Raw genomic sequence first — 12,568 nt, 5'->3', positions numbered from 1 at the left:
CCTGACCTGCATGCAGATTTCTCAGGAGGCAGGTACAGTGGACTAGTATTTCCATCCCTGTAAGAATTTTCCACAGTTTGTCATGATCTGCACAATCAAAAGCTTTGAGATAGGCAATAAAGCAGAAATAGATGATTTCTGAGACTCTCTTTCTTTGTGTATGATCCAACGGATGGTGGTGATTGATCTTTTGTTCCTCTGCCTTTTTAAATATCCAGCTTGAATATCTGGAAGTCTTGGTCTCCATACTGTTGAAGGCTGGCTTGGAGATTTTTGAGCAGTACTTTGCTAGTGTGTGAGGTGAGTGCAATTGTGCAGTAGTTTCAACATTCTTTGGCATTGCCTTTCTTTGAGATTGGAATGAAAACTGACCTTTTGCAGTCCTCTGCTGAGTTTTCCAAATTTTCTGGCATATTGAGTACAGTATTATTACAGCATCATAGCCAGGATTTGAAATAGCTCAGCTGGGGAATTCCATTGCCTCCACTAGCTTTGCTCATAGTGATGCTTCTTAAGGCTCACTTGACTTCACACTCCAGGATGTCTGGCTCTAAGTGAGTGATCACACCCTCGTGGTTATCTGGGCCATTAAGATCTTTTTTGTGTAGTTTTTCTGCATATTCTTGCCATCTCTCCTTAATATCTTCTGATTCTGTTAGGTCCAAACCACTTCTGTCTTTTTTTTGTGCCCAACTTTGCATGAAATCTCCCCTTGGCATCTCTAGTTTTCCTGAAGAGACCACTAGTCTTTCCCATAGGAAAGACCTGGCGTGTGGGTCTCTGGCACCCCAGTGGCATTAGGGCACTGAGTGAAGACTTGTTACTGAAGGTCATCCAGAGGACCCAACACATGGTGGCTACTAGTCGACACTACCCACAGTGCTTCTCCATAAATGTGGGCTACCACAAGGACAGTGAGCTTCTCAGCTTCCCTTGAATTTGATCTGGGATGTGAGTGAAACTGTCTCCTGAATTGTCTTCTTGATTTTCTGCTGTGTATTGGATTCTTTATCAATGACCATGCCTAGGACATTGCTTAAGGGCAGTACCATTCTCTCAAGAGGGCAGAGTAGAAGGACCTATACTCATCTTCTCCTGTGAGAACTCCAAAATAACAACTCTGCTGAATAACCATCGGAGGAGAATGTTGGATCCCATCAAAAATAGATACCACACATCCAAGGGCAAAAGACACGCCCCAGCAAGTTGGTAGGGGGACAGAATTGCCTTTAGAATCAAATCCCATGCCCACTAGAGATGCTCAGAGGGTTCAAACAAACTTTGTGTGCACCAAAAGCCAGAGACCCCACAGAGAATGAGCCAGTCCTGACTTTGAGTGTTTGAGGGCCTCCTTTTAGGACTGGATCAGCAGTGGCCTGCTGCGGGGGCAGGGGCTCTGGGTGCAGCAGACCAGGTTCACGGAACATGTAGCATAAGCCCTCTTGGAGGAGGTATCCATTATCCCCCATTGAGTCACTGAGCAGATGACCCATAAACTGAAGAACAAGTATACCAAAGAAATTATCACACTGTTAAGAAAGTTCTAGGACCCATAACAGATTTCCCTACCTGGAGATCTGACAAAGGAACTGAGAAACCCTTTGACTTTGGAGGCCAGTGGAAGTTGATTACAGATCTTCCACAGGACTGGGGAAATAGACTCTTGGAGGGCACAAACAAAACACTGTGTGCACTGGGAGCCAGGGGAAAGGAACAGTGTCCCCACAAGAGACTGAGCTGCATTCCCCTGTGAGTGTCCTGGAGTCTCTGGTGGAGGCGTGGGTGAACAGTGTCCTCCTGAATGGTCAGGGGCACTGAATACAAGAGTGCCTGCAAAAGCCCTTTTGAAGGAGGATGCTATCTTCTTTACCCCTACCACAGTTTGGATAACAGCTCTGCTCATCAACAGAAAATTGGATTAAAGGTTTACTGAGCCTGACCCACCCATCAGGACAAGACCCAGTTTCCCCCAAAGTCAGTATCTCCCATCAAGAAGCTTTCATAAGCTTCTTATCCTTCACCATCAGAGGGCAGACAGAATTAAAACCATAATCACAGCATACTAACCAAACTGATTACGTGGACCACAGCCTTGTGCAACTAATGAAACTATGAGCCATGCCGTCTGTGTAGGGCCATCCAAGATAGTCGGGTCTCGGTGGAGAGTTCTGAAAAAATGTGGCCCACTGGAGAAGGGAAGGACAAACCACTTCAGCATTCTTGCCTTGAGAACCCCATGAACAGTATGAAAAGGCAAAAACATGGGATACTGAAAGAATAACTCCCCAGGTCATAGGGTGACCAATATGCTACTGGAAAAGAGTGGAGCAATACATCCAGAAAGAACGAAGAGATGGAGCCAAAGGGAAAGCAACATCCAGCTGTAAATGTGACTGGTGAGAGAAATAAAGTCCGATTCTGTACAGAACAATATTGCCTAGGAACCTGCAATGTTAGGTCCATGAATCAAGGTAAATTGAAAGCTGTCAAGCGAGATGGCAAGAGTGAACATCGTCTCGTTAGGAATCAGTGAAGTGAAATGGACTGGGATGGGCGAATTTAATATAGATGACCATTGTATCTACTACTGTGGGCCATAATCCCCATAGAAGAAATGGAGTAGCCCTCCTAGTCAACAAAAGAATCTGAAATGCAGTACTTGGGTGCAGTCTCAAAAATGACAGAATGATCTCTGTTCATTTCCAAGGCAAACTGTTCATCATCATGGTAATCCAGGTCTATCCCTCAACCAGTAAAGCTGAAGAAGCTGAAGTTGACCGAAAAAGAAACTAAAAGAAAAATGTCCTTTTCATCATAGAGGACTGGAATGCCAAAGTAGGAAGTGAAGAGATATCTGGAGCAACAGGAAATTTTGGCCTTGGAGTACAAAATGGAACAGGCAAATGCTAACATGAGTTTTGCCAAGAGAACACACTGGTCATAGAAAACACCCTCCCCCAACAACACAAGTGATGACTCTACACACGAACATCACCAGATGGTCAATTCCAAAATCGGACTGATTGTATCCTGTGCAGCTGATGATGGAGAAGCTCTAGACAGTCAGCAAAAAAAGACCTGGAGTTGATTCTCATTCGGATTATTAACTCCTTATTTGAAAATTCAGACTGAAATTGAAGAAAGTAGAGAAAACCACTAGACCATTCAGGTATGACCTAAATCAAATCTGTTATGATTATACAGTCAAAGTGACAAAACAGATTCACTGATAGACAGAGTGCCTGAAGAACTATGGACGGAGATTCATCACATGGTACAGGAGGCAGTGATTGAGACTACCCCCAAGAAAAATAAATGCAAAAAAGTCAACATGGTTGTCTGAGGAGACCTTACAAATAGCTGAGAAAAGAGGAGAAGCAAAAGGCAAAGGCGAAAAGGAAAGATATGCCCATTTGAATGTGGTGTTCCGAAGAAGAGTAAGGAGGGATAAGAGAGCCTTCCTCAGTGGCCAGTGCAAAGAAATAGAGGAGAACCATAGAATGGAAAAGACTAGAGGACATACTATAACAGCCTAAAATTTCACGTCTGTGGCTTCAGCTGGCTGATTTCCGTTCCTCACTCTTGAACTGAATACTTCGCTATGGACGAATGCCTCACTGACCTCTTTTTATACAACTATGATGACAGCAGCACTCTCATATGTTCAGTCAGTTATGAAATTTGAAATACTAGGTGTATAGAAATAAGATATATTATGTAGTCAGTATTGTGTAAAAACTTGCTACAGAAAAGTTAGTGTTCTCTAGGAGTAAACACTGTTAAGTTTAAAGATTACTATAAAATTTATTAATACACCTTTTCCATGAAACTAAAAGAATTACTCCCTATTGTCTCCGACTCTTTGCAACCCTATGGACTGTAACCCACCAGCCTCCTCTGTTGATGGGATTCTCCAGACAATAATATGGGAATGGGTTGCCATGCCCTACTCCAGGGGATCTTCCTGACCTAGTGATGGAAGTCAGGTCCCTTACTTCAGGTGGATACTTCACCATCTGAATTTACTGCCTCTTTTCCATAGTCATATAAAATTAGTTATGGATTATGATATACCCAGGTACCAGAGAAACCTCCATTTGAGAACATGATTTTATAATAAGGCTGTAAAATACCTGTCCAGACTGAGCTTCAGTAGCAAAATGCTGATGTTACCAATGTGATTTCTTATTTTACTACAACGAACTCAGTAAAACACAGTGTCATCCGAGGCACCATCCTTTAATGAACTTCTCAATACACAATAAGAACCCAGTGCATTTCTGTTTAATAAAGATAAATATATATAGCTCTCCAATCAAGAGAAGAAGCTAATATCTCCTTGAGAAACTTTGGGCCTGGAATCTAACCCCAAAGAAAGGTGAAAGAAGAAAGTAATCAAGTTTAGAATTGAAATGCAATAAAATAAACAGAGAAAGAAGAGAACAAAAGTCGAAAAAACAAAGTTAATAAGAATGGGGGGAAAAGTAGGTAAACTGAACAAACAGAAGGGGAAGAGAATCAGTTACTGAAAGGAGAACAAATAAGATGGTCTTGCTATGAAATCATACTAAATAAAGAAGATTGTTAGGTACTTTGGACAAATATTTATGCTAAGAGAAGTTAAGTTGTGTGACACAGTCAAATTGCTATAAGAACAGACTGGCTGAAACAATTTAAAAAGTGGGAAAATCTGAGTGGACTTAACAACAAAGCAGATGAATTAGTAATCCTATTTTCCATAAATAAAAGCATAGAACCAGATATTTTTTAAGGTGTACTGTACCCAATGGTTTTCTGTGCATGTAAATGGGCAAATATGAAAAGCACAGGTGTACAATATATATTAGCCATCAGTTAAAGTGATATTTTGTGTGCTAAGCCGCTTCAGTCATGCATGACTCTTTGTGACCACTTGGAAGATAGACCACCAGGCTCCCTTGTCTGTGGGATCCTCCTCCAATGGCAATGGCAACCCACTCACGTAACCTTGCATGGAGACAGGAAAAATCAACGAATTTAATTCATGCACACAGAGGTCTCAAGGAAACGGGATGCCTGAAGTGACCAAAGCATGCTCAATCTATATGATTTTATCTTTAATAAAGATAAAATATACAGCTCTCCAATCATGAGAAGAAACTAATGTCTTCTCCAGAAACCGGGAAAAAAAAATATCTAACCCCTAGGCAAGATGAAAGAGGACTCTGTATGATTTTTGGACAGATATTTATTTGCAGTTTTCACAAACAAAGAAGCGTGTGCTTGGAAAAGTACATTCATAGACAACTATAAGAGTTTGTTTATGTAGCTTTCTTACCCTTGAATTCCCTAACTCTGGGGACAAGGACTTTGTTTATCTAACCAGAAGCGAGGCGGCTGCGACGTCTCGGCGCAGAAGCATGGCCGAGAGGAGCTAGGCCGGGCCGGGGGCCGGGAGCCGGGGGCGGCGGCCGAGAGGGGCTAAGCCGGGATGGGGACAAGGATCATTTCTAGGCTCGTGCCATAGGGATGGTAACATCATATGAATTCATTTCCCACATGCAGAGGGAGGCAGGGGGCTGTAATATTTTTATTTTTCTTTTTAATCATTTTACCTCATTGACCATTTCCCAGGCTGGCTTTATTCAAAACAGTCAACATGCCAGTAAGGTATGTCTTGAGAAGCCTGCTATGAGCCCCAAGAGTGTCCACCTCTGCAACTTCCCTGGCAGTTTCGCAAACTCAAAGCTAAGTTGGAGGCTGTGGAGAGCAAAACTGGGTCAGTAGCTCAGTGTTAAGAGATCTGCAGAGAGAGACAAGAATGTAGGCTAGAATGAAGATGAAGGAACTGAAAAGAACAAGTCAAGTCAAAGTACACCTTCGCAAACCCTATTGAAACAGCTCTGCATTCCTGGGGGTACGTGAGTCCAATAAAACGGCTTTGCTTTACCTGACAAAAGTGTTTTCTTCACTTTCCATAAGTTGTGCATCATTTTCCTCATTTGATTTACATAGAAGCAGCAGTTTTAGTGAAACGATTCACAAGCTTTTCTAGGATGAGGAGTCAGGATGCTCAAAGCAAGTCTATTCGAGGATGACTGAGGCTAGGCTGTTAACTTGTGGCTGAAGCTTTTTCTAAGTTTGCATAGGGAAAAAGAACTGAACTCTTCTTCCACTAATATGGAGAGAGAGAAGATGGCTTTTCTAATTTACAGTCTCCAAAGACGGGGAATAAGATCCTGAAAACTGAAAGGAAATTAAGAGTTCTGATATAGTGTGGACTGTCTATGATTTCCCCGCTGAGACATTTATGGGGCAGAGATACATGAGCAAAGGAGCCAGGTTTTCTAATTTGACTGGAATTTAGGGTGGCAGAAGGACTCAGTTACCCAAGTCCCCATGGTCCTGACCATTCAGAGGGGCACTCTATATACATCATTGCCCCCAGCTGAAAAAGACCAGTGTGGTTGGTAGACAAGGATAGAATGGAACCTGTTATCTCCAGGGTCTGGTGTATTCCTTGATCTTTGTCATTGTTAATGCAAGCATCCCTATGCCTCCATTGTCCATGTGCTCCCGTGAGAGCAGAATGGGTTGCAAAAGAGTTGGTATAGGAGGTCTGAACTCTGCCATTGCCAGCTCTGTGGCCAAGTGCGTCTAACTTTTTGCACTGTTTCACCCAGATGCAGTTTATATATAGCCTACTGCAGTCACTTACAGTCCTTTTCAAAGATTTGAAGTGCCATTTGTGGTACACTCTTAAGTGTACCACGGTCCTGGGGTGTCACTAGGGATAGGCCTAGTATCAAGTTTGTTTTCACAGTAAAGGGACCGTTTTCATTTGTACAAGGGACAGTTCTTGAACTTCCACAGAGGTTATCCAAGATCCATCAACTCAGCAGAAAAAGAATCACAGGAACATTTTCTTAGCTGTGGGTTCCATAACTTCTTCATTCATCTCCCATATTTAGACCATCAAATGTTCACATCTGTAGGAACAAAGAATACTCCAGGTTCTTTAGCCAGTGTCTAGAGGCCAGCATGACTATCAGTCAGACCAGTTTTGTCAGGCAGTGGTAACCTGGCATAAGTTAACAGTTTGGATTGTACTCTTTGTATTGAAAAAGTCAAAGTTAATAAGAGTACCAATGGGTTGTAAAAAGACTATTAGTATTGGAGGAGACGAAGTATTATGGACAGATACCAGCTGATAGTACGGGTGACTCTCTGAACATTCTCTGACATCTCACGTCTCAGGCAAGTAACAGTTGTTTGCACATATTGAAGCTTAGATCTTGGGGCTACCTGGCCTCATACATGTATTCTTAAGAGAATGAGGGAGGGTATAAGCACAACCTGATTAGTTTAGCTCCAAGTAAAAGGGCATCAACCCACTAGGTAAGCATGGAGCCCAGGGTGAATGCTACAGGGTGTATAGTGGCCTTGAGAACTTGACAAAATTTTGAGGAGAACTCATAACCTTGCTGAGAAAAGAAAATGAGTCACTCAGTCATGTCCAACTGTTTGTGACCTCCTGGACTGTACAGTCCATGGAATTCTCCTCACTGGACTACTGGAGTGGGTAGCTTTTCCCTTCTCCAGGGGATCTTCCCAACCTAGGAGTCAAACCCAGGTGTCCTGTACTACAGGCAGATTCTTTACCAGCTGAGCCCAAGGGAAGCTAAAATTTCTAGGCTAAGGTCAAAAGGGTGAGGAGGAGTTGGCAAACAGTTTGTGGCCTTTGGTCTTGTACAATTTGATAGATCTGATTAGATTGCTGTATTAATCAAATTATCCTTCTCTCTTTACTGACAAGACAGCAGTGTTACAGGGTGGGGAAGTACACCCTAGTATATCTGCTGTGAGAGAAGCTCTATCGTAAGGTTAATTCATCCCTCTGCATCTCTAGAGAGAGGCTATTGACTGAGCTACTGATGTAAATGGCTTATTATTTTTCCAGGTTATGCACACAGGTTCTGTCCTCAGTCACAACTCTACTTCAACTTCAGTTATCTGTGTGGCCCAGAGACTACTTAGGACATCTTGTAAACATTCATCTTCAGAGAAATGTAAATCAGGATGAATTTTTGTTAAGCAAGTGGCTTCATCAGAGGGGAGGGAAATAAAACTTTTTTCTGAAAGTATGTCACCATCTAAAGGCTGGTTCTGCCAGTTCTTCCCAGAGCACAGAGTTCCTCATACTTGATCTCCACCCTGAATGCCTTTTGGATGTGTTTAAGCAGCAGTTTAGTTGCACTCACCAGGGACACAGTCCTTGTAGAGGCAGGTGGCCAGTGACAGCTTTTAGCTGGCGGAGATAAGAATGCATCAGGAAACACATTCACCCCATCCCACTAAATCTGTATATAAAATCTCACGGGCTCTAAGACAGCCCTTGGTGAAGGCCTGGAATTGTGGGGTCAAAGACTGTGCAAATGCAGAGATCTGGGAGACAACCTACCTCACAGCATAGTGACTTCCCAGACATACTCTTTCTGCATCTAGGTTTTCACTCTCAGATTCCCAAAACTCCTTGACCTAAAGCAGAATGAACCACCCCATGGTGTTCGACAGGGTCAGTGACCAAGATGAAGACTTGCTTAGCTGCATAATCAATTTGAATGTCAGGGAGGAAGACTGACAGAACAAGTTTGAGTAGAAAAGGGGCAGAGAACACAGTTTATCTGGAAACAGGCCTCAAAAGAGCTTGTTCTACACGTTACCCAGAATCATGGGAGAACAGCACAGTCACAAGAATTTCTCTAGGATCACATGACTCTTGCAGAATAACTTTGTCTTCCGGATGATCACTGTGTATTGTCAGGTTAGCTCCACTCTGTGGCCCACTGTGGAGAAGATGGTGGTGGCAGAGAGTAGGCAAAATGATCCAGACTCTCCTCCACATTTTCTTTCCTCCAGGACATAGGTTGCCATGTTCTCCTGCAACTCAGTGGGTCTTGGATAAGAAGTTGGGGCCTGAAATGCAGGCCTAAGCACCAGCTGATTCTCTGAGCTCTCCAACATTTTCACTCTCTTCTTTCACTTTCATCAAGAGGCTCTTTAGTTCTTCTTTGCTTTCTGCCATAAGGGTGGTGTCATCTGCATATCTGAGGTTATTGATATTTCTCCCGGCAATCTTGATTCCAGCTTGTGTTTCTTCCAGCCCAGCGTTTCTCATGATGTACTCTGCATATAAGTTAAGTAAGCAGGGTGAGAAGACACATATATGGCTTATAAACACATGAAAAGATGCTCAGCCTCACTCATTATTAGAGAAATTCAAATCAAATCTACAATGATGAGAGAAAAAGATGGCAGAGGAGTACATGGATGTGGAGTACATCTCTCTTCATGAATACATCAGGGATACACCTGCAGATACATAAGTGCATTCAGAACACCAGCTGAGAGTGGACAGGAGTACCGGACCCGCAGAACAGAATAACTAGAACCACCAAAACTCAGTAGGACAAGGGAACTAGGGGGAAACACAGGAGTGTTACTAGGAATGAACCTGCCCTCAGAGGGTGGTGTAACTGAGAAGTGTTCAAGTCTGAGAGTGAAACAACTGATCTGTGGCAGCCTAAATGAAATGAGAAACAGATAGTCCTTGCTGCGGCCATACATACCCCAGACATGGATGCAGATGCCCTAGAAGGCACATAGCTGGGAGCCTGAGCTTAGGGGTTGTGAAGCCATCCCAGGGTGAGGGATTAACTGTTATTAACTGTGGAGAGATGGACTGCAGGGATGTGAGGCAGGAGATCGTGGTTGGAAATGCCTGTGGAGGAAAAGCAGGCAAGCATGGAAGCAAGGCAATACTACTGAGTCTTGTGTAGGGGGTGGAGCCATCACTTTAGCCTCTCTCTCCCCACATGCCAGTGTAGGCAGCTGAATAATAAAGACTGTGGCCCATCAAGGACCTGACACACTTAAATACAGAGTAGACCCTACCCAGGGTGCTCCTTTAAGTGACTGATGTGCCAAACTACAGAGTAGGACCCGAGCCAGGGAGTCCCCTCTACGTGCCTGATGTGCTAACAACAGGGAAGGACACCAGGCAAGGGAGCTCTCTAAGTGGCTGAATGGGTGAGGCTATGAAGAAAGACTAGCCAAAGAGGCATTCTGATCAGCAGCTACCAGAGGCTCAAAAACAGACTCTGATATGGTCATAACTCCTGCAGCTGAGGCAGTCCATGTTCCTGCACACTTGGCACTACCAGGGTCCCTGTGACCCAAGCAGCTGCACCACCTTCATGCTCATCCCTCACTGGGGTAGAACTGCCACAGGCAAAAAAAAAAAAAAAATGTCTTTCATCAATGCACGTGGGGTCGTTTAGGTCGTGTCCAACTCTTTGTGATCATGTGGACTGAGGCCTGCCTGGCTTCTCCGTCAGGGGGGTTCTCCAGGCAAGAATACTGGAGTGTGTTAGCCAATACTGGAGTGTGGTTACCATACCCTTCTAGAGCACGGTATTGTCTGCTGCCCTATCTGCCAACTCCTCTGAATACCTGTTGCTGCCAGAAGCCCTGTGATCCAAGCAGCTGTACCACCTCTGCCCCTTGCCCTCACTGGGTCAGACCCAAATCTTCCAAGGCAGCCTCAGAAGCAAACCCCAGTGGATGACGCACACACAAGTTCAGTTCAGTTCAGTCCCTCAGTCGTGTCCGACTCTCGGTGACCCCATGAATTGCAGCACGCCAGGCCTCTCTGTCCATCACCAACTCCCGGAGTCTACCCAAACCCATGTTCATCGAGTCGGTGATGCCATCCAACCATCTCATCCTCTGTCGTCCCCTTCTCCTCCCGCCCCCAATCCTACCCAGCATTAGGGTCTTTTCCAATGAGTCAACCCTTCGCATGAGCTGGCCAAAGTATTGGAGCTTCAGCTTCAACATCAGACCTTCCAATGAACACCCAGGATTGATCTCTTTTAGGATGGATTGATTGGATCTCCTTGCAGTCCAAGAAACTCTCAAGAGTCTTCTCCAACACCACAGTTCAAAAGCATCAATTCTGCGGCGCTCAGCTTTCTTCACCGTCCAACTTTCACATCCATACATGACCACTGGAAAAACCATAGTCTTGACTAGACGGACTTTTGTTGGCAAAGTAATGTCTCTGCTTTTAACCATGCTATCTAGGTTGGCCATAACCTTCCTTCCAAGGAGTAAGTGTCTTTTAATTTCATGGCTGCAGTCACCATCAGCAGTGATTCTGGAGCCCAAAAAAGTAAAGTCTGACACTGTTTCCACTGTTTCCCCATCTATTTCCCATGGAGTGATGGGACCAGATGCCATGATCTTAGTTTTCTGAACGTTGAGCTTTAAGCCAACTTTTTCACTCTCCTCCTTCACCTTCATCAAGAGGCTCTTTAGTTCTTCTTCACTTTCTGCCATAAGGGTGGTGTCATCCGCATATCTGAGGTTATTGATATTTCTCCCGGCAATCTTGATTCCAGCTTGTGTTTCTTCCAGCCCAGGATTTCTCATGATGTACTCTGCATATAAGTCAAATAAGTAGGGTGACAATATACAGCCTTGACGTACTCCTTTTCCTATTTGGAACCAGTCTGTTGTTCCATGTCCAGTTCTAACTGTTGCTTCCTGACCTGCATACAGGTTTCTCAAGAGACAGGTCAGATGGTCTGGTATGCCCATCTCTTTCAGAATTGTCCACAGTTTATTGTGATCCACACAGTCAAAGGCTTTGGCATAGTCAATAAAGCAGAAATAGATGTTTAAAACCAAAATTGGAACCCAGGGGCACTGTGGGTAAGGAAGAAGACCCAAATCCTTCCCACCAGCTGTACAAGCTGCAGATTAAATCCATGTGATCAACTAGGTAGGTTCTGTGTCCACAGATTATATAAAAGGAGCATTGAGAGCTCCCACAAAAGAAAACACACTACTTTTGATAGCTGTAGATACTGGAGGCAAGAACACACGGGAGTAGGACCAGATTAGAATCTGAGCTTCCCTCACATCAGGTCCAAAGACTAGCACAGAGTTGGAGAGTATTCTAGGGAGATGAGGTGAACTGTGGCTCCCAGTAAAGGAAAGGACCCCGACAGCAGTGACTCAAGAAAACACTACTACTATATAAAAGGAACATTGAGAGCTCCCACAAAAGAAAACACACTACTTTTGATAGCTGTAGATACTGGAGGCAAGCACACACAGGAGTAGGACCAGATTAGAATCTGAGCTTCCCTCACATCAGGTCCAAAGACTAGCACAGAGTTGGAGAGTATTCTAGGGAGATGAGGTGAACTGTGGCTCCCAGTAAAGGAAAGGACCCCGACAGCAGTGACTCAAGAAAACACTACTACTATATAAAAGGAACATTGAGAGCTCCCACAAAAGAAAACACACTACTTTTGATAGCTGTAGATACTGGAGGCAAGCACACACAGGAGTAGGACCAGATTAGAATCTGAGCTTCCCTCACATCAGGTCCAAAGACTAGCACAGAGTTGGAGAGTATTCTAGGGAGATGAGGTGAACTGTGGCTCCCAGTAAAGGAAAGGACCCTGACAGCAGTGACTCAAGAAAGAAACTTATTATTCTTATGCATTGACTTATCTGT

The sequence above is a fragment of the Giraffa tippelskirchi genome, chromosome Y, assembly GCF_054371585.1.
Source record: "Giraffa tippelskirchi isolate mGirTip1 chromosome Y, T2T-mGirTip1v1.2.pri, whole genome shotgun sequence".
NCBI classification, from domain to species: Eukaryota; Metazoa; Chordata; class Mammalia; order Artiodactyla; family Giraffidae; genus Giraffa; species Giraffa tippelskirchi.
Note: the sequence above shows the minus strand (reverse complement) of the source record.